A 24,546-nucleotide genomic window follows, 5' to 3' on the forward strand; every position below is an offset into this window, starting at 1 on the left:
TTATATTACCTATATGTCTATGATTTTGGTCGTATTCATTCACATACGTCAAAATAAAGAAACTTCTCTTAGACACCATTATTGTTAGGTAAGTACCATATTTATCCATATCTATATTTTATCTATTTATTAATATCACCCTACTTAAATGATATTGCAAACTTAATAGCTAAGGATTATAATTAGATAAACACTTTAGCAGAATTTCATTTAAAAAGAGTTTTTATTTATACATTATACAGGGTTGGGTTGTAAAACGTGGACTCTTGAGCCCCCTGGCCTTCATGACCTTATTCAGATGGCGGTGTGGAGTCCTCCTGTATAAGTTGACCTTCTCAGTCCTTCTGATAGTACTAACAGCCGCGGAGAAGTTGGTAGCAAGGCGATTCGTGGATTTGGCGGGGTCCTTCTTGATCTTCTTCTCCAAGCTAGATAGGAAATCTGGATACCCCTTTAAATTGTGTACTCCACTGCCTGATTTTCTGGAGAGGTCTTCCCCAGTTTGGTCACTTGAAAATCAGGCTCCTGAAGCACCTCACAATGTCTATAATCCTTGTTACCACCTTCACTTCATCATCTAGGAAATCTGAGATGCACTGCCTTTTCACTTCTTCCTCATTCATGATGAATAGATGAAAAAATGTTTATAATATTTTGTTTATGCACAAAAGATGATTGAATCAGAATGCCAAAAAAATAAACAGCGGACCTTTCTTTTAAAAATGAGAAAATTAATAGTTCACGTTTTGTCGTTTAACCCAGTATATATTTTTGTTACTCATTTACCCGAGTATTATCGAGATAATAGAGGATAGAGTAAACAAAAATATTCAAGCAACAACCAATCTAAAAACATCCCTCCTGCTTACTTTCTTTTTAAGATATGTTTCTAAATCCTTGAAACATTGTGTCATAATTTTTAGAACCTAAGTATTCCATGAATACAGATGTGCGCGTCTAAAACTGAACACTCCTTAAAATTTAACGCCATGCACATATTCGTGATTTTATTGAGTTGAAACCGGTTTATACTTCGAGGCAAGGGTCTTGACTAGTTATAAACAAAACTCCAGCAAAATCTAAATAGCAACAGTGGAACAACAGCGGATAATATGGAGAAACGTCGAGTCGCAATTTTGGAAGCCTCGAAGGTCGGATGAAATGGTTGCTGCTCTGAAAAAGTCTGTCGAGGACAAGAGAGGCAAGGTCACCGTCAGCGGCCTCTCCAGGGAGTTCAACGTCAGCAGAAGGACCAAAGAAGGATCTTGGCTTTTAGGTCTAAAAAAGAACCCCTCGTCAAGGCCTCAAGTCGTAAAATTTAAAGGAATGTTGAGCTTTAAACGCGCACACCTGTATTATTTAAAGAACTTTCTTCACAATGATATTCCAACAATTCAAAAAAAGTATTTTTCTTTTTGTTAGCTGATGATTTTTCTGTTCTTCGCCCTTACTAGTATTCGGGACTATAATTAAACTTTATTCAGCAACAATAAAACCCTAATTTCTAAATGACTGTTGTAGATAAAGATGTAGTGTTTTAGTTTTTTTAGAGTAATACCCCAAAAAAATGTATTATCCTGCGTAGGGGCAAAAAAAAAAAAAATGGAGATGCTCTATCCAAGGCGATTAGTGGAAGATGCTTTTCTTATGACAAAGATAAAATTGTTGTTGTCAATAATGGTATAATTGACTAATTATGGTATATGAGACAATCCATTGCTATTTCTTGGAAATGGTTGGGAGATCACTAAGTCAGGGATAAACTGTAGTATATGGATTGTGCTGATTTTTGTAGCTACTACACAATAAAGGTTACTTTATTTTTCATTTCATTTCTATTGTATAACTCGTTGGAGAAGGTTTTGTGCATGTGAGCTCTGTTAATAATTATTTTTATTTAGTAATTCTGTACTGATTCGCTACTAATTCAACGTATAAGAAAAATGTTGACTTGTTGTATCCCGAGATATAGAACTGGCTATCGTAAGACGAAAGGATCTGAACATCATATATATTTTATAACCATCGAATTCAAGCATCGATTACATATATTCCTAAAGAATGAATAACTAAAGGATAAGAGCCATACGCGGGAAAATTTTTGTGCCTGCTAAAAATAATCGTGTTTGCTGTCGTCTTTCATGAATCATGCTACTCGACAGAAAGAAGAGACTCAAATATAGAAAACATCTGTACTTAAAACGTGAAAAACTTAAACCCAATGCAGTGCCAACTATATTGCCCGATTTTCCTGCATATTTATCTGTCTTACCTGCACCCACAAGATCGAATTCACTATCAACTGCTAAAGCTCATTATCAAATACTGTTTAGAATGTCAATTTTCAGAGTCGAAAGTTAGAGAAAAAAACTTGACTTAAAGATTGAATCATTTATTACGGATGAAGAAGAATTGAAGGATAAAATCGATAGGACATGTTTACCTGAACATACTCATGACATCTACGCGGGAAGCTTTGAGATGGTTATTTTCTTGTTTAGAGAAATAAAATGCAAAATAAAAAATATCCGGCTATACCAAATTCCCAACTATCGTCATTTTGGTAAAGTCTAATAGGACATACCAATCTTGAAAAAAATATGATATTTTTTATCATATAAATGTTGATCGCTTATAGAAAATATCGTTATTTTTTGTAGTTTCCTTATACAAGAGTAATTTCATAACACATTTTTAACGACAATTATCTACATATCGTTGAATTAGCTATTTTATTCAAAGGGATTTCCATTAAATTTTTATATTCACGTACCTCAAAATTAAAAAATTTCTAACAGCATGTAGACCATTGTAGAGTTATGACATAAGTTAGGAATTATGAGCTCTGGTATGTTGACTATATAATTAACAAATTTAATTTTACAATATATTGACTATATATATACAAATGTACCTTTTGTAAATTTATAGTCAGTTTTCCCTATGGATCTAATCATGATGATCCAACAATAAAGAATGAACTAAATAGTCATTTAATTAATTAAACTTAGAGGCATGAGCGTCCTAATGATGTAAAGTTGAGTACATTATAACTTATTTAACCTCTCATAAAAAATAATTGCAATATGTATATTATATATTGAAATAATATTTCAAATATTATTAATACGTTGTGTAAAAATGTTTTACATTTTACGATAAAAATATGACTTCTATTTAACTTTGATTAAGTTTCAAGCTGCAAATTACATTTTTATCCTTTTAAATAACAATATAGTAATTACACATTATAAAATATTCTTATTGATTTTGCAATAGCTTCTTTTATCTAAAGTGGGCAACAAAAATGTGATTCCTGTTGGCTGCATTAAGAGTATTCCTAAATTTAAGTATATTCATTTACTAGTAAGATGGTTTAATTATTTATAATTTATGTTTATTGATTCCATAATGTATGCCTGGAACTGCATGTCTTTAAAAATAGATTATCATAAAATTATACAATCATTGATGTACATTAATTTGATGAATAATATAATGAGGCATGTTGGAGAAATGAACACTATGATAATTTTAAATCAAGAATATATATTCTCCATTGATAAAAATATTTCAATTTGATTTTATGCATTCGAAATGCTATTATGAGAAAAAATAAAAAAAAGTAGCTGAAAAATATGCAGATAATATTAATAAAGGATTGAATTTTCATTTAATTTAATTAAGTGCTCTAATTTAGTTATAGAAATGAAATAATCAAATGCTTCATACATACATTTCTATAATGTTACTTATCAGTCTACATATATCAAATCATAAGAGCCTCTTTAATACATGACCATGGTTCTTGTTATAAAGGAAATACCTTGATGTGTGTAGTATTAAGAATAAATGAAATATTGTCTGTTTTTTCTCAGACAAGAAAAAAATTTGCCAAGACCAGGAGTTCAACAACCGAAACAACGTGTGGTTTGCATTTTACACCAAGTCCATCGTCATGCTAACGAAGTTCCCACCCCCAGATCATGATGTTTTGGGTAGTTAGCTCCAAAAACCACGTCATGTTTTTTCACGGGTTATAACTAGGCCTCAGGGTCACCACTGATGCCTACCTGGACGTGACTTTAGATATATATTTGTATCATAATGAAAGATATTCCCTGTATTCATATTTTAATATGGTTACCATATTAAATTAATAGTTTAAAAAAAAAGAAGAAGATTGATTCATAAGTTATTATAGTATAAATGTAAAATCCTAGATAAGTCAAATTATGTGTGTACACCATTATTTTGAAGGCATTTATGTACAAACATAGCTCAATTGAATTAAATATAGTTGTAACCATTAGTCAGTGTCAAAATAATGAATGTTTTAGTTGATTTATTTCCCTCAAAATATATGTTGTTATCTTGCTATTTGTATGCAATTGGAATACATAAAGTGGGAAGTGTCATGCATGCATGAATAATTTTTGTAAATCTTTGTTCGATATATAAATAGAAAGGACGTTGAGTTATAGAATAATCTGCAATACACACTATGTATCTCATCTGAAGAAGTAATTAATTATTTATTTGACCAGCGGCGATAGTAAAAGTCTATAAGTAAAATATATAAATAATATTATTTTGAAAAGTAATAAATACAAATGAAGAATATTATGATTTAAAAAAAAAAAAAAAACGTATAAGTATAAAACAGTTCTCACGAACAAACTGATTAGACCAAAATTAGTATGTAGTATTGTTGCAAAAGTATGTTAATTCACGATATGTCGTAAAATTGTGATAAATAACGCAACAATAGGCATTTATATAATATTTCATTGATAAGTTGAGTTAACAAAATTTTTACAACATAAAGGAAGAACCCTTATAGTTTTATAGTTTAAAAAATAATTTGTAGAGTGGAAAATGCATGGAAATAGAAATAATGGGAAGGTTTATAAAAATCATAACTTCATTTATATAGTAAAACAAAAAAAAGTTTAATCGAACATAGACTTTTATATGAAAACATAATAAATGAATAAAAAATACTAGATAATAAAGTTAGGATTTTTATGAACCGCTAATTCTATCATTTTTATAGTTTACAGTTTAATTTTATAATTTCAGATCTCAGGTCCATACATTAAGATTGATAGATATAAAGTTTATAAATTTTTGCCATGAACAAATGGATACTGGTTTTTAGACTTCTTTCAATAATTCTCAAGTTCCGATTCACCTTCCATATAATATTCATGTATCTGCCACTAAATATTAGATCACGAGAAATGTAGGTTCATAAGTCAAAGTAATCGTCTACCACCTAAAGTCTTGGGTGAATGAATTCTTCTTTTTTGGAGACATGAAGCATGACAATTTAATATCGTTACTAGACATTCTCCAAGTAATAATCCAGTGAAGAAATCTACTACAAGTATAAGCATCAACGACAGAGTTTAAATATGTATCATCTTCACATAAAAATATATCTTTCGGTAAACTATCCAAATAATCCTCAGTGTAAACGGCAAAGAGCTAAAGTATAAATAGATAACCTTGCAGAACAGATAAAGATACCTCGAATTGATCACTACACACTGAATCCTACCAAGAACTAAGCCCTCGAAAGCCTTGCTGATGTCAATGTATATTACAACATAGTCAAGACTACAGTAACGAAAACTGACGATACCATTCCTGAAATAAATTATCTTCGAAATATCACTGAGTCATGTTGGCCTAACAGTATTCAAATAAATATTTTTTTTTAAATTTAGATATGTTTCCGCATTTTCCACCTTCTCTAAGATTTGTGAAGCTCGGTAATCATTTTTAAAGGTTTTAACTATTTTTTGTACCCAACCTCATCGGCCTTAAAGTATTTTCAAACACCCATTTTTCATGATTCTGGGTATTTTTGGACAAAAAGTATAGACTAATCACACGATTGAATACCAAAAATAAATTATACTAAATATGATTATTTCTAATAATTTTTTTGGTGTTCCTTTAATTTGTTAGATGGAGTTGCACTGATTAACTATAAGTAATAAATTTTATTATCTAAGTATTAAAATTGCCCAGTACAATAAAGGTAAAGAGAAACAGCTTTGTACGCTGACGACAGTACTAAAATTGTATACTCCCATCTTTCATTATTATTTTCTCTTGTATATATCCAATTTTGGGCATAAAATATTAATATTTTTGAAAGATTATTCACCAACCTCAATTTCTTATTTTTGGATAATTTTTCTAATACTCATTTGAAAATAAGAATGATATACAATTTAAATTATTTTCTTGAACATCTATTACTAAAGATTCTTGATTTACACTACGTATGCAACATTTTTAATTTATATAAAAGAACACTTATTATTATATTATGAATAAAACAAGGTGTTTTTGAATATTTTTAAAAGGTACATCAATGGATCTTCAAATGCAGCAAACAAACACGCATCGGACAGATCCTCTACTTCGCACAAATAAAAAAAACATTTCAACACTTTTTGTATCTTCCAATTTTTTCTGAGTATAAGGGATAGTTTACTGTCAAAGATCTTGCCAAAATAACTATTGAAACAATAATACCATATTGGCTGATGGCTGGAATCAAGACAAATATAATTACTAATGCAATTCAACTATTTGTAAAATTGATGGTACGCAAAGAGGACTTGTGAGAAACAAAAGAACAGAAGTGGACCCTAATTGAAAAAAGAGTGCATTTATCTTAAAATTTGAGATTTTATTGGACATTAGAGCTTCCGATGCTATTAGGAAGATCGTGACTATCAAGTTATTATCTAAGAAGAAAAATGAGGAATACATCATCTTCTGTTAGTATCAGAAAACGATGCAAAAAGATCATATGTACGACCACGACAAGATTTATCAGATAAAATCTTTTAATAAAAGTGAAAGGAGTGAACAACAAGAACAAGGAAGGATTAAAGTTATTTATATAACTAATTAACTCATTATCATTTTACAATTTTAAAGTCTATGAATACATAAGTTTTCATTAACCAAAAGTTGTAGATATGTATGTAGATAATCGCGAAAAGAGGAATAATTTTGAAACTTGCAATCAAAATTTTATTATTTTGACTTTCCTCAAAAAAAAAAATGGAAGGTGAAATAATATGCAATACTGCTGATCGTTAGGACTATCTGACAACACATTAAAAGCTGTTGTGTGTACCACTTCGTTAAAACTGAATGATCTCTAGATATAAAATTAATGAATCAAACATGTCATTATTCATTGGAGATCCTCCTCCAGATGATGTACTACACTTGGATAGCGGAATATTTAGAGATTTTCATGGATCCAATACTAAAAATTTTAGCAGTTCTTGTTTCTGGCCCAGTTAGAAATCCTAGAAGGAAAACTGTTTGGAGTGCCAGTGATTAGTAGCTCAACAGGATAATGCCAAAAAATGCATCAATAGATCCATCAGAGACCTGGAAATTTACGCATAGGATTACTGCCATGTTGTTTGTAATGGTAATAGTGGAATTTACAAAGAACCCACTTAGCTTATAAAAAAATAATTAGACCAAAAGTTATTTTATCTAGCATTTAGACAACATTCACTGAAATTAGTTGTAGGCGCAGTTTGGGAAAAGTTGTTTAGTAAAGTTCAGTGTCCAGAAAATCCATGGCTTAAACACTTCAAGGATAAACAGATTAACTTGAATAAAGAACATCAAAAAAATTATCCATCAAAATATTATGGGTGAAATTTTGTAATAAGATACATCTCCAAGAAGTGATTACCAAGAAAATACAGAATTCACTATATTCATACATTGAAAAAGATGGATAGGAGGAACGTATTTCTTACTCTGTTTTTACACGTCAATATGTATGACTTGAGTATTTCCAGCGGATGCTCCTATAAATGACTTTAAATTTTATCGAGACATGACATTCTTCAGAAAAATTGACAATGAATTAGTAGATGTCGTCATAAAGAAGCCTCCTAATTAAATGCGGTGTATATGACCCAGGGGGTAGTTCCGTTCACACTACTAATCAATGTTTAGATGATTATCATATCATATTCCTTAAATAATATTTGACAAAAAATCTAAAAGCTTTAGAATAGGCAAACCTATATTTCAGATTATAATTGAAAAAACTAAAAAATATAATTTTGTTGGTTCAGAATTGCATATTTTTTAAGCCATACTGGATATTGGGTCAGATTGTCTTCAAGAGCCTTTTGCATCATTGTCAAGACTTGAAAACTATGAGTACATGAAAATAAAAAATTATATATATAAATATCCGATAGTTAATGCTATTAAATAACAAATCCATGTAGAGCGAGTATTTATTTTAAGTAATAGAATATAATGGCGACGATTTGAATGTTATATAAAGAATGTCTTTAATAAATAAATGGAATGAATATGAATTATCACTTTTTTGTGATTTCTACATTTTTTATTTATAGAAGTCGAAGGGAATATATTAAATAATATGTATAAAAGGTATATTATTCTAAATTTCAAATTGGTATTAGAAAAATTATCCAAAAATAAAAACTTGAGGCAAGCATATAATCTTTCGAAATTTTCTGATCCTTTTTCAAAAAAATTGAGTTAATCAAAAAAGAAAATAATATTTACAGATACTTTTTTAGTTCTACTATCCGCACACCTAGTTTTTTCTCTTTACCTTCATTGTATTGGGCAATTTTGATACTAGGATAATAGAATATATAAAAAATATTTTTCAAATATAATTATGTTTCAGTTTATTTTCTTTTTGGGTGTTCAATCGTTTGTTTTAATCATACTTTTTGTCAAAAACTACACAAAATCATCGAATAATAGTATTTTGGAAAAAATTTAAGGCCAATGAGTCAGGGTAAAACATATGTTTGAATCCCTAAAAAATTATTATCGAGCTTATCACATCTTAAAGCAAGGGGAAAAATGTGGAAGCATATTTAAATTCAAATTTTGAATTATAATTTACTTACCTTTTGTAATGTTATCATTTGCCTGCTAGAAATAAGTGAATTACTCACAAGGAAATTTTTTAGATTCCTGCTAACAATCCGCTTCACAACTTTCCGGATTTAACTCGTAAGGGATATTGATATGTAGCTCAATGAATCAAGAGTATTTCCCTTCTTAAAGATGAGAACATTATTGGCAAGTCTGCTATCATCAATAAGGTGCTGATTCCTTATGGTCCAGAGGAGAAAAAATAATAGAGATTTACAATTTCACTACGAACTTCATACGAAGAAAAATCCCTTATTTCTTATATCATGTAAGTGAAAGTTTTATGGTAAATTTGCAAAATGTTAATCCGACTTTATAATTTTGATTATGAATAGAAGTTATTTAACCCTCCGTTTGTGAGTTAGGATATTATACACAACACGATTTATAAAAATATTTCTTATTTCTTCGAGTCTATTTTTTATCACCAATAATTTTCATTATCCTCATGGAACATTCAATTTGAATATATGCAATACTTTAATTATGTTTATAATCCCTTGTATAATATTTATTCGTTTATTTAGTAATTTTTATTTATTGAAATTGAATTTTCTTTTTTTTTTCTTTTAAAGTATTTCCTTTTGATTTATTGAATTCTTCTTTTTTTCAATATGAGGACTAAGGTGTATAACAATAGCTACAAAAGTTATAAAAAATATTGTGGTTACAATCTTATATAATATATGCAACCACTTCAAAAAAATATGACATTAAAATTTAAGTTCCCTAAAATTTGCCTAAAATAATAGAAGATATTTTATAAAAAAATTAACGAAAATATAAAAGTCTATTGTTTTTATTCTAAGAATAACAAACCCTTTGTTATCTTCATGAAACCCCCTGCATATGTTGTTACGATTGTTTTAAAATAATATTTTATATTTGTTAAGAATTTTATACAATATAATTGATATTTACGGTCGCAAAATGGATGGAATACCTTGAAAACGATACATATCTTTGAATGGCGTAGTTAATATAATTCTTCTTCTGCATATCATGTAATTATACTTTTGTTTTTTAAAGTGTTCATCAACTATGTTATAAAAAGGATGTTTACTAACTGAGGGATTTTCAATTTTTCATAATAAATTGAAGATGTGGTAAATTAAATTTTTCTTGCAATGACTAATATTAATTCCATTCTAACAAAAGATTTATTTATTAATCAGGATTATATTTATCTTAAAATATGATAATTTTTTAATTAAAGTTTTTTTTAAATTCCTTAATATACTCATTATACGATTGTTTTAATATAATTATTCCATTCATTTTCATAATATTATACTAAAATCAAGGTAGTTATAACAGTAATTAATGAAAAAAAGGGAAAATAAAACAGGATAGGGTATACTATAGATCAGGGATGTCCAACCCGTGGCCTGCAGGTCGCATTGCAGCCCACAATATATTCTCACTTCCAGTAGTATTTTTTAACAAAATTGTATTAATATTAAAATGTGCGTTAAAATTCACATAATACTCCCTAAATAAAGGAATTTTGAGAAATCATCAAATTGTGGAAAAAAAAATTTTTAAGGATTTATTTTCTAAAAAAAAAAGTACAGCAAAAGTTTAATTTTTTCAAAAAATTCCAAATACCAAGCACCCCCTCCCACAAAAAAAAAAAAATATATATACGTTACGGGCAATGTGGAAAATCGGGTATTTTGCCAAAATGCCTGGCCTTCTTTAAAATTTCAAATAGAGTGGTCAATGTTCTTATGTAATTCATTTACATTGTCAGGTAAAATGATTGTGGGTAATTTGATTATTAAACAATTAATTGGAAGCAGTTTGATCATTAAGGATTGATTAAGATAATATTTTATTGCAAGCAATTTGATAATCTAGTGCAAGGATGTCCAACCTGTGGATTGCGGCCCGCCTATGGGTTAGTTGTGGACCACTACTCAATTCAAGTTGTATTTTTTAGCAAAATTGTCAAAATATTATTAAAACGCTTAGAATGATCATAACACGTACAAGCATTGAATAATATTTGATGGTATCTCGTATTTTCTGAGACTCTAATAAGGTTTCCAGAATAGATTTTTTAAGGAATTTGTCCATGAAAAATTATATTGGGTTTTTTTTTATATTTGGTCTTAAAATTGAAATAAATTAGTATTTAATAGTTTTGTTTTATGTAGCAATTTTTCAAGAAATTTAATTTAATAGGTTATGTGTCACATAAAATATTTTAAGTCACAATTTGGTCCATTATATTAAAAGATTAACATCCCTGATGTAGTGTATTTTCAACGAAATTTATATTGTATTTAGATAATCAAACTATAGTACGATAAGAAATTGTCACAATTGTCTCCATTTTATTTTGCAAATTATATCTCATTCCACAGGTTGTGCAGGTGGATATCAGGTCCAAAATCAAAATTCGGGAAGAAAATTGGAAAAAACTTTTTTTGCCTTAATTTTGCAAAATAAGTTGTAATTAGCATTAATTGTAACGAGCAAAACAAACCTACCAATATTTTTTTCGTACATGCAAAAAAAAAAAAGTTGTCGAAAAAATAACCCTCAATAACTGGTTCATGTTTGCACATTTTGAAAAAAAATATGTAAGCAAGCGTTCCTAAATAGAAAATACTGCTATGTGTAGATACAGTTATAAAATTTTACGTCCACAATGTATCGAATTGCGGCATTTCTTTTAAAAAATTGGAAAATTGACGTTGGATGAAAAAATGAAAAAAAAAAGATAAAAAAATTGAAAAATTATTCAGAAAATGAAATATATTTTAGTTAAACCTTAATTTTTATTCGGCAAATTTATATGCAAACATATATCCAGACAAATTTCTACAATCTTTATTGTATTTATTAATCCCATATTCCATTGGAAGTTCATTTTTTTGCACCTAAAATATTTTTCCAATTCGGTAGACTATGAATGTAAAAAATATATGTTTTGTAAAATTAACTTCATTAATAGGTTTATCTCAATTGAACCCAATGTCATTGGAGGAAAAAATGAGTAGATAACCAATAATATATTTGTTATGGATAATTGAACAATTCCAAGCCCGTAATGAAATTGAATGGTAGTTATAAGGAAAACAGGTATTTAACCTAAAACAAATGTCTGCTTAACTTGTAGGATTTCTTATTGGCTGCATTATGTAATTTTTATTACCATTAAATGTATTTCAATTAACATAAGAAATTCGGTAGATTCTGTAGTGAAGGGCTAAAGATGTGGAAGACGAACGAATCAAATTCTACTTGAAGAAAGAGTTGCATGTTTATAAGCAGATTTAAATCATATTGAGAATTGGGTAACTAAAAATAGCAATGAAATAGTCCAGTAAACATACCAAGCTGAAGGATAAAGAAAACTTAGATATCTACAAAGGTGAAAATCTAGTGTGCATTAGGCATGTTAAAAATAAAGAAACCTATAATGAACATGGTAATCCTAACAATTTGAAAAATGTTTTGAAGGAGATAAAGAATCATGCTCGAGACGTTCCATTAGATCAGCTAAAATCAGTTGGAACAAGAGAGGAAGGAAAAAAGGATATAAACAATTACATTTTCTAGTATTACTTCGATATGTTTCTCAATTCTACTCTGAGTCCAACAAGGACTTACAATTATATTCCCACCCAATCCTCAGGGTTACGCTCCGTCTCGTATGAGCACATACAAACGTTCAAACAAGTTTTGAATATAATTGAATCTATTTAGGAAAGGATGATCACTACTCAGGAAATAAATAATAATTACAACTGCTAAGGAAAATAAAATTCCTTCTTTATAATTACAAATTATACCATTGACAAAATTAACGGGCTAGCTAAAAAACACACCGGATTTACATGTATACATATCTGTGTCAAACAGAATTAACAAAATTATACTATTATACTATTTAATATCTTTATATTGATAATACACTTTGTGGGACTTTTATGGGTGCTCAAACAGTTGGGGCAAAAAGGCGGAAACTTTGCATAGGTGCGTTTTTTAAACCTGTTCAGGGCTAAGACATGTTAGCCAATTTTTATTTGGGGGAGGGGGTCATATAAGGGGAGGCTGATGCCATACCCAAAACACAAAAACCGTTTTTGGAGCTCAAGGAAACTAGATAGGTGGTTGAGTTATAAATCAAAAAGTGATGAACGTTTCAAAAAACAACTATAAGAATAACTACATTTCTAATTTTTTTTCAAAATCAAAAAAGTGATGGGCAAAATAAGAAATCGGGGAAAATTGCACTTTGGTTTATTTTTAAGATACAAAAAAATGGATTTTCATTGGAAAGTTCAATTTTCATACCGATGGTTAAAAGGAGATTTTGAAATAAACATAGATATGAAATATGATTGTATCAACAATAAAGTTTGTAAAAATATGACTGGAGATTCGTTTGCTTATTAATTCAACACATAAAAATTGAAGTTTAACTTGAAATTATCTCATTTTCTGAATCATTTTACAATTTTTTCATTTTTTTCTCTTGTTTTTTATCATACGTCATTGTTCAATTTTTAAAAAGAAATTCCACAAAATAATGCATTTTGCACCTAAAATAATAAAACTAAACATTAAACCATATAATAATTACAATTTCTGTATCATTTTATTTCATTACTCTTGCAATATTCGCAAAAAATAATTAGTTGTCGAGGTCATTTTTTCTCTATAACTCCTACATTGCAGCTCAATTCTTAATAATACATTTCAAATAATATACAGGCACTATATTATAATACCTGCAAGAATACCCTGACAATATCCCGAGTAATGTCGGGCAATTTTTATATAGGTATTGATCAAAGTTTTAAAATATAAATAACATTGTATACTTTTTCTAATGAGAAACACATTTTTTCTACACATCCTCAAAATGGGAGGGATTAATTTTTCTAAAAAAGTCATTTTGTTTGTAATAAGATTTAGTAAGTTTATTTTTAATATTGTGTATGTAATTATAAAGTCTTTCATAAGTTATATAAAGTATACTGCATTTAAGATAGGGCTTAATGAGAGGAAATAATTTAAATTTAAATTTATTCTTAATAAATTGAACGCAGAACAAAAAAATGGTATAATATTGCATAAATGATATTAAATTTTATTTTTACAAACACTCAAAAAAAAAATAACATGAAAAGTGATTCTGAAAAATAGTATATCTCAAGATTAAATCACCTCTAAATAACAAAAAACACAAAATCATGAAGCAACTCAAAAAGCAAGATTTTACAACAAAAAATTCATATATTTACAACATATGTATTTTTATTGAGGAAGTAGGCGTAAATTAAGTGTTAATCATTAATATATAACTGTTTATTCATGAGACAGCTTGAAGTAAATAGCTTTGAAATTTTATTGTTTCTTTTGATAATCAAAGTCCTATAAAAAAACTTAATGTGTGGTTGTTGTCTTGCAGAGCGTCATTACGTTTTTAAGATTCTCACATAAATTCTTCAAAAGAGAAGTTATTTTCAATAAGAGATTTAAAACAAACCAAAATCAGAGATGTCCAATGTAGTCATTTTCATCTCCATGTGATCAATTGACTCCTATGGATAAAAAAGGGAGCAAATCTATGTCTACTAGATTATCGCTATTATAATTAAATATATTGATTGACAGATACATATTTTTGTAAATTCCAAATACAAAAACCCATTCATCTAACGAAATTATATTTTGAATATAATAATCTTTGAAAATCTTGTAATAATAATCCCACAAAAAGTGAAATTGTAACTAATTCGGTTGCTGTATCATTTTGTTCATCAACAAAGCAAAACATTTCTTCAGCCAATACTTTAAGAAATTACATTATATATATATATTTTTTGTTATATAATTTTTTTGATTATATATTCATTCTGTAGTTTTAATAACAGCCTAACTATGATTTTCAGGCAAAAAAAAATTATTGAAATACATACTCAACAAATTATAAATTAAATAAATATTTTAATTAATTATCAAACCAACATAATTGAGTTTATTTTTATTTAATACACTATTCTTTCATTGATGTTGACTCTTTATGGGCTCATATTTAGTTTATTCATTTAACTTATTTTGTATATTAAATTAACTCTTAAGATGTTTTTCTATTTTCATTTAATATTATCTTATGGAAAAAAATCTTCAAAAATTACTAAAAATAAAAAAGCCTTTTAACATCCTTTTTCTGCGTCTGACCATAATTCGATTTAAATTAACATACAATGTCAAAGCCATTATGAACGATTTAGAATCCCAAGATGGGTGAAAAATCCATTAAAAACTACGTACAAATCTAAATAATAGTTTTAACTCTGCTAGTGAAGCAAAAAAGCTAGCTAATAACTTATCATATACGGTTCAGTCGACGACTTATTATTTTATAAAGATATAGAGAATATGCTAAGCCTTAATTCGATGGTTATAAGAACTATTACTTCTGACACAATAAACTTATTTCAACTATCAGAAATAGCAGAGTTAGAATTTAAGGAAAAAATTGAAAACGATAATTGTAATTGGAAAAGATTAAAAATCTTCATCCAAAAGACCATAATCCTACTTCTGTGATTAAGAAATTTTTTTCTGATAGATACATAACCACAGAACAACGAGCAATCTTAAAAATTTTCATGCACGTCTGCAAATAATAGTTAGTGGTGAGAGAATTAACTTCCCTAAAAGAATTTTATCCAACACTTCAATCTTTGACAAAGAAGGAGCTACAAATTATATAATAAAAAACATTTTAAGGGCAGGAAAGCAAATGGACCAGATGAAGTTAGAGGCACGATTTCCACACGCTGCACAGAAAAGTTGTTCCATATTTAGTAGCGATTGGAAAATCAATGGAAATTTTTGGCAAACTTCCAAAATCATTGTCAAAAGGTCAAATAGTTTTGATTCCTAAGAAGAGAGATGGGACTAATTTTAATAATTGGAGACCAATAACTGTTCTTAAAGAAGGATACAGAATCCTTTGGGGAGTTATAGCAGCAAAAATAGAGCCTATTCTGAACAAGAGGCCTGGTATGGAGTAGAAAGGATTCCTAAAGGGAAGGAAGATAACAGATATACCTTTCAAGAAATATACAAACCGCTATTGAGACTGTGACAGGGAATTTTTGGTGCTATCATTGCAGTGGAATTCAGTAAGGCTTTTGATACTATCTCTCATGCCCATATTCTAAGGACGATTAAGAACCTTTTCCCTCAAAAAAAAATTCAACCCAATACAGGCTTTACTTTACAACGATACTTCCACTACGGTTATGGGAGATTTAGAAAGTGAACCTATAGTTTTGAAAAAGAGTTGTCGCAAGGGGTGTCTCAGCTCCACTTCTTTTTGCTGCAGGGGTTGAAAAATCTGATTGATGGTTTCCTAAGGAAGTACAAATACTTTGGAATTGATTTTGGTCCGTCTAAGCATGTAGTAGATATGTATGCAGACGATGTAAATTTAATACTGGAAGCAAATTCTGAAAAATAATTAAGAAACCGATTTAAATTTTATTGAATTACATATTGAAATATGAAGAGAGGTCTGGATTGAAGATCAATAAAGATAAAGCATCCATTCTTCCTATTGGTTTATGGCTTCCCCCTGGGGGTTGTAAGATTGCGGATTGTTCAATCAAAGAAGTAATTGAAATACTAAGAATTGATTGGAATAGTGTAGGAGCTTCTACTTCAAACTGGTCACATCTTCATAACTATAAATATAATGAGATCTATTCCCCAGAGGAGGAATTTCAATATCCAAAAGAGGATTGACATGTACAACACTCAAATTGTTCCAAAGGTTCTGTATTCTGTCTATTCCTTGGTTGTCAGAAAAGGCCATTGACAAAGAAAATTGTTGGTTGGAGAAGTTATTTCACTGGAGATACATACCTGCTTTTAAAAAGACCTAAAAAACACTAGGAGGTGGATTGGCCTTGCTGTTGAGAATCATACCAAAAATGTATATAAACATATTTTTTGATCGAACGAAGAATGCAGAGACTCTATGGCGTTTGTCCATTTCCTCTTTCTCGATATATAATTGGTTGATTCTAGGTTCGAATTCGAGTAATAATATGATTACGATGCATTACCCATCCACGGCAGCTAACCAGTGAATTGCTTTTGAAAGGTACTCCGAATTTCACATCTTCCTCAACAATTGACATTTTGTGTCAGACATGTGACAAAAGTTTTTCTTTATAAATAAATTACGGGTTGGAAATACTATAATTTGGGGTTTTATTGAGAAAAATCATCACAATTCACGATATTTTCGAAAAAATAAAACAAGAAAATTGTAACTTGCTCTTTTTTTAAGCATCAGTAATGTACAACCACAAAATTCACATTACAATATATATATATAAAATAAAAAAAGGACAGTTTTTCTTTTAGATCTTGGATAAAAACTGATTTTGGGAAATAAAAGTAAATTTTTGGAAGACTAATATGTTCTATTATTTAATCAGTTGTGCATGGTTTTTGAATTGTATATTTCTCTTTATTAATATATATATAAAAATGTTCAACAAAAAGGACAAATTTATCTGATCTATAATACTAATTTGTAATATAAATCTTAATCTGCTGTAATAATTTGAAAATGTATAAATAAACACCTTGAAAAGTCTAGTTAATTATTCCTGGAAAAAATATAATTTCTTCTATTTTTTCACAATTTATATTTTAAATACATTTTTTTAAACTGTTGCACTGTCCCTGGGTACGGAGACAGCTGCAACATTTGAAGGATTCCAGTTCAATCCAAACTGTGAAAAATTTAATGACTATTCTGATCTGTAAGGAAATTAAAGCAATAGTAAACATATGTAGTTATGTTGTGTTAAATTTTGGTACGTATGAAGCAAATAATCGCAGTATTTCAACTATCAGTTTTGCGAGTTTTTGACAATTTTTTTGTTAGTGCCTCAAGCTTCAATTACTCAAGGCTGCCCCAAATATAAATAAATTTGTCTATCCTTGCTTGAATATATTTTAACATTATTCCTGTGAGTAATTGTTTTACAAATTGCATTTGAGGACAACCTGTCTAATGTTGCAACTATCCACATAGCCAGGGATATTTGCAACAAAAAAAATTGAAGGATTGACGTAGCTCAATGGACAACACGCTCAGGAGACATTATTATCTAGAACTCCATGTGTGTAGGTTGGCGTCTTGGTCGTTCTTAGAAAAGGCAATAATTTACATTATTTTTAAGGACTTCAAAGAAGATTTCTAGGTCAAATGGAGTAATTATAATACTACAATGTTTTTTCATCTTTAATCAGTGCAATTCCATCCGAACATTTATAATAAAATATAAAATAATTGAGTTTAAGTTAAAAATTAAGAAAATTAGACAAATTACAATTTTGTATGGATCAAAAACTAGACTTTTCTTATTGTTGAATTATTCTAACTCAATAAATCAAAATATAATGATAATACTCAGATATTATATCGCTGATATGTATAATGGATTGGAGAAATTCCCTCCCAAAAACCTCTTTAGGGCCATGCTCTGGCTACAAACATGTTTGATGCGATGCATAAAAATATAAGATAATAAAATACCCCAAATAACAGTTAAGAAAATTTATTTGATAATGATGTGCGTTATATTATATTATAAAATTATGATGTAAATTTGGTACCAGTAACTTTTCTGATCTTCAAGAAGTAAGACATATTGCAACTGTCCCAAATCTTCCCATCACTTTGGAATGGTAGGAAAGATAATGAAGGAAGTCTTGGCATAACCATTAACAAAATTAGGGATATAGTTAAATGAACAGCTTGAAAAGGACTATCGAAATAGTTTAGAAGTGCGTAATAAGTAATTTTTATCTCATACATACATTTATTGCATATTATGAGCTCAGCATCAAAAGAAATTCCTTGTTTTTCAACTTAAGCTACTGTACTTGATACTTGAAAGACAAAACAAGACCTCTTATGTGGTATCATAAAAAGAGACATCTTCCGTGTGAGTAAGGTATTTATAAGGCAAGGAATCTGCTCTAGCTAAAAGTGTGCTTCGTCACTTTGTTTTATAGGTTCGTCATATTTATGTACATTAAGGTGTCCAAAAAAAAACAAATTGTTTGATGTCATAAAACCTGTACTATTATATCATGATGTTACTAAATATCTAACTAACTTTAAAAAAATTATACAAATATCTTAAAAATTCAGCTAGCCCTAAATCAACAAAGATTAGTCGATGTTGAAGTGCTTTGGCTGTTAATGACTTTGAAAGAACAAAATCCTTAATTTCTCCTCCACCAGCTTTAATTGTTGCTGCAATCAACAAAGTTGCCATTTTATTCGAAATTTATCCATTATCAATGACTTTGGCTATTTCCGAAGATGTTATAAAAATTTTGAGTAAGGTATCTAGGTGATTTTTTTTTTGAAGGGAGTTGATACGAGAGCTTCCTCTTGTTGGGAACTAATTCTAAATCTTTGTGAGCTGATCTTCCTGGTTTAACCATAGGACATTCTTCATTCAGTTATGTAATGAATAATGTGTTCGAACATATTAGTCATTACAAAAGTGAGATTATTATTTACATTAAATAAAAGATGTGAGACTTTTCCCCGGTGAGCTTTATCCTACACGAATTTTCCCAGTGCAAGTAATCCCAGTATTAACTTTCCCTTTACAAATTTTCCGTAAGCGAGCTTTCCTAGATCCCTCTTCAGAGTCCCTACTGAGGCCAAGATCTAGAAATAGTGTTGTAATGGATCAAATAAAAAGTATAATGGACGTTAAAACATTTATTTATATAGTATTTTGTAAGGTTTTATTCAAACTGTCTATGCAAAATACATGTTTTTTAACCCGACATTTGCACCTTCAATTATTATTTTTCTATGTTATTATTTTAAGACCGACCAGACCCAATTTTATAGGTGCAACTTGGTCCAACTATAAAGTTGGAAAAATTACGCCTGACCCAAAAGTCGGGTGAGGTTCTGGGTCATTTTTTTCTCCACACACATTATGGCACCCCTGAATGAAGGCTGAATAAATAAGGACTGTCATAAGCTACTTGCATGCATTAATTATTTACTCTATTCCTCAACTTATATCATTATCTCTTGACGATAAATATGTTGAACATTTTGATTTTATGGTCAAAAGATGTTACAACGGTTGATCGTTTTCCTCTTTTTTTATTCCAACAAGCCAGAGTCTTCCTTGATAAAGTCTTACTTGGGTTGCCTGTATCATGAATATAACAATGTTTTTAGGGCCAATTTCCTTAATAATTTTGACAAGTTGATAACTGAGTGGGATTTCGTAGTTTCTTAACCCATGATAGCCTAATAACATTCAAATCTCAACTATTTAGAAACTACTGATTACTACTAGGCTTGTAAGGGTTCCGCTCTTTTTTTTTTCTTCGTTCATTGTTCAGCCATTATTCCCGTTCCGTGCCACGTTCTGTTCCTCGTTCCACTAATAAGGTAGTACCATATACAATTTACGATAACAAATTGCAACTTCCACTTTGATAGTGTCGAGGAGATCGGATTTGAAAACTAGGTTTCTGATTTTTTAACACAATAATTCGGTAAATAAAAGGTTCAAAAGAGCTACAACTGACGAAAATTAGTTCATTCATTGTTGAGGTGGTGTCCAAAATGATGATTTGATTCGCACCCAGCATAGCAACAAGATAAGAATAACTGGAGTGTGGATTAGTCGATAAACTCCAAGAACGAGCGATACCTCGCCTACACAGGTTCCGTTGGTCAACCAGACTAAGTTCCCAGCCTATGCAATTATGTTGGCAACTATGCAATTACCTGGTCAAGGAGGCAGTCTTGCCCTAGGTGAAACCCTTCTACTCAGGGGGAAACTATGTGTACCAGAAGGACTATACTGCGGCCCTCGCAACACAAAAGACCAGAATTTATTATTTATAATGCTCCATTTGCTTACAAATAAATAGTATCATAAACTAAGTCATTCAAATCAGTTAAAGCCAAAAAAAATTAAATGAAATGCCTATAAGTAGAGTATCAAAATAAAAACTTTTTTGGATATTAGTATTATTGAGAAAAAAATATATTTAGTATACTTATTGAAATATAACGTATAAATTAAATACCTACTCAAAGATATAAGTGTTTAATCATTGAGTATTTATTAGTATTGCTTTTTCCTTAAACTTTCATATACATATTTGACTTTGAAAGAAGTAGTTTAATGTACAATTGCGCATATATATTTATTTTTATTAAAAATAAATCAAAGAAATGCTCTTAGATATCGAGTGCACATAGATATAGACCAAATTAATATCCTAATTTAAAACAAAAATTATTTATAATAATATTTTTCTCAAGAATGAATGAATGTATGTATGTACACTGGAAAAACAATATTTTCAGTTTTAGTATGTAGTATGACACCCTTGAGTCCCTTAAACTAAAATATGTCTTATTTGTTTAACATTATATTATAAATGAATATTTTAATATCTGTAACTTTAATTATAACGGCATAAACAAATATGCATATTGTTACATTTTTATATTATACTAGCTTTTGCATAAAACAAATGGAATTTATAAGTATAAAATACAGTCACTTTAAAATTTCGGTTTTTATTTGATATTATTCAACATTTGTATGTAAATAATGTCACAGATCAAGAGTAAAAAAACATTATACAATGCAACAATATTTTTACTGTCAGATCATTTTAAATGTATTTTTTAGTTTTAGGGAAATATACAACAATTGAAAAATAGGCATGAAATATTAATTTCCAAATATGATCCTGAATCAAACTTTATTATTGTATGATTGAATATATGTGTAGAAACATTATTAATTACATCATAATAAATATTTGAGTATCCTGAATTAGTTTGCCTACACGTCATACTTTTTCTTTCTATCTCGAAATTGGAGACAGGGGATAGTTGAAATTCAATTCTCACAACCTTTTAACAATAAGGAAATAACTACGGTGCGTCAAGCGAAGGAACGCGAAGTGAAGAGAAGGATATATTGACGGATGGAGAGGAGAAGGATCTCGACTTTTTCGGGTAATTAGCCTAATTATACCCATTACTTTCATCCAAGGAAAAGAAGAATATCTGAAATATTATTCCCAAATTAAACTTTTTCGATAGCTTTGGATCAAAAAAATTTCTTTTGGAAGGGCTGTGAATTAAATTTAAAGGAATTGGAAATTTGGACTGCTTTAATTTATTTTAAAATGATTATTTTCTTTATTTAAGTATAACCTTTTCAAGCAATGAGACCTTCCATCTAATTTCGTGACCCTTCGAAGTGCTCCAAATAACTCGAAAAAGTCAAAATCCTTCTCCTTCTTTTCAATTCCTTCACTTGACGTATCCAAATTTTTTTCCTTATTATTAAAAGGTTGCGAGATTTAATTTCAACTATCCTCTGAAGCTGTCTCCAATTTCGAGATAGAAAGAGACAGTACAACGTATGGGCAAACTTATAAAGGATACCCAAATGTTTTATCTTTTGAATGTTTGAACGTTTTATTTATGGTTATTAACCGAAATATTCATCAATTAATTATTTCATGTCGAAATATTGCTCTGAATTGAAATTATACTCAAGAATGTGATTTTTTGAAAGGATCTAAAGTCAAAGCCTATAGTGGTTGAAGGTTTTAATAGTTCTTTTCCTGTTATTTTGTATGAATAATAATAATAAATGACAGTTTTAGCTAAGAGGCGTTCCAAGACCTGAGTTTTCTTGCATAGTCATATTAGTCAACAAAGGATGTACATATCCAAAACGAAGCAATTTTGTTCATTTATGATACTTATACCTTAATAGATGATATGATTAATAAAGCAGATATTTTCATAAAAAGTGCAACTGATCCATTTATATTACTGTGTAGTCTCTAGAATGAAGTAACCCGAGAGTCCCTTTTCTTGAACATCAAAAAGATACACAACCAAAATTTGACTTACAATTATAACAAAGAACTTGAGTAGGTTTGCCGAGGATTGCCCGGTACATTATACAATTCAAAATTTGAAGGATTATTCTCGCTACATCTTGGTATGTATCTTTGCACAGTTTTAAAAAATATATTATAAGATTTAGAGGAAAAAAAATTCAAAAGCCGACGGTGAAGCTGTTATTTACTCAAATTTCATATTATTGTTAAAAACTTTCCCTCAAAAATAAGTGTGCAAACAGTAAGTAGCCACATTATTTTATATACTTTAATTTCACAGCAAGAGTAATTTTCTTCAATGTATAAAACTAACAAGTATTGAGTTATCTATAATATAAAACTAAGTATATCCTAAGGCAATAGCAAATTCCAAGTTAATTATTGAAAACCTTCATTATGAATTCCTAAAAAATGTTAATTTCTCTATTTTTCTGCGTCCTTACACAAGTTGTTTCCTTATTATTAAAAGATTGCAAGAATTGAATTTCATCTATAGTATAATATACGTTTACTTCTGATGTATAATAAGTTCATAGTTATAGTCATCCTTTTACATACTATGTAAGTAAGGTTCTAGCTTCTTTAGGTTGAAAAAGTTTATTGATATTCATTTTAGCTGCTAACAAAAGAGGAAAATATCATCGATCATACCATACGTTTAAATATGTATGCACCTACAATCTACTTATACAATAATCAATAGCGTAATGATTTTCATAATGCATTTATGTACGTTTCCTTATTACATGTATTATGTACATATATACAATGTAGGTACATATTTATGAATTTTAACAAATATATTTAAAGGTGAAGATGGAGGAGATTGAAGTTTAAAAAAAATAAATAAACACAAAAAATATAAAAGTATGTACATTTGTCCTATATATTACATTTTCATTTGATAGAAAAATGTAAAATTGAATCGAATCATAAAATAAGTTTAGCATTTTTTAAAATGATTTGTGTTATTTAATAATATAATATAATCAAAATCAGAATGTATGAGTACAATGTACGCTTATAAATGCAAGTTTTCATATTAAAATAACTAAGGATTTGAATATACCTTGGGGATGGGCGATTTTTATAGGGCCGTGGAGGCTTAATAAACCCCAGAAAACCTTCTGTTGAGCTCCCCCCACTTCATCAAAGTTTAGATGAGTCAAATCTTTAAAAAAACCAATAATCCTTGCGAAGGAAAGCTTAGACATTCTCCTTGATGAAATGTTGCGTGATGTTGACCTTGTACTTTATAACACCTTGCAATTATTCTGCTGATATCCTTTTATATTATCACAATCCAACAGGAACGCCTTCCCGAGCTTCTCTTCCTGAGATCGACATATAAAAAATGAATATGCATTAGTTTAAAAGAAGCTATATAGTCATGTTTAAGATGACGTCAATAAAATATTTTTCACTTTAACTCAACAATATTAGCTGGTCACAAACTGTCTCAAAGTCATTCCAGAATACAAAACTGCAATTACATTATGTTTCCCTAAGGGTTTGTTGTGGAGTTATAATAGTAAGTCTGTCTCAAACTCTGCGTAGAACTGAATATAAACATCAGAGTAT

This window comes from Lepeophtheirus salmonis, chromosome 13, assembly GCF_016086655.4.
Source record: "Lepeophtheirus salmonis chromosome 13, UVic_Lsal_1.4, whole genome shotgun sequence".
Taxonomy (NCBI): Eukaryota; Metazoa; Arthropoda; class Copepoda; order Siphonostomatoida; family Caligidae; genus Lepeophtheirus; species Lepeophtheirus salmonis.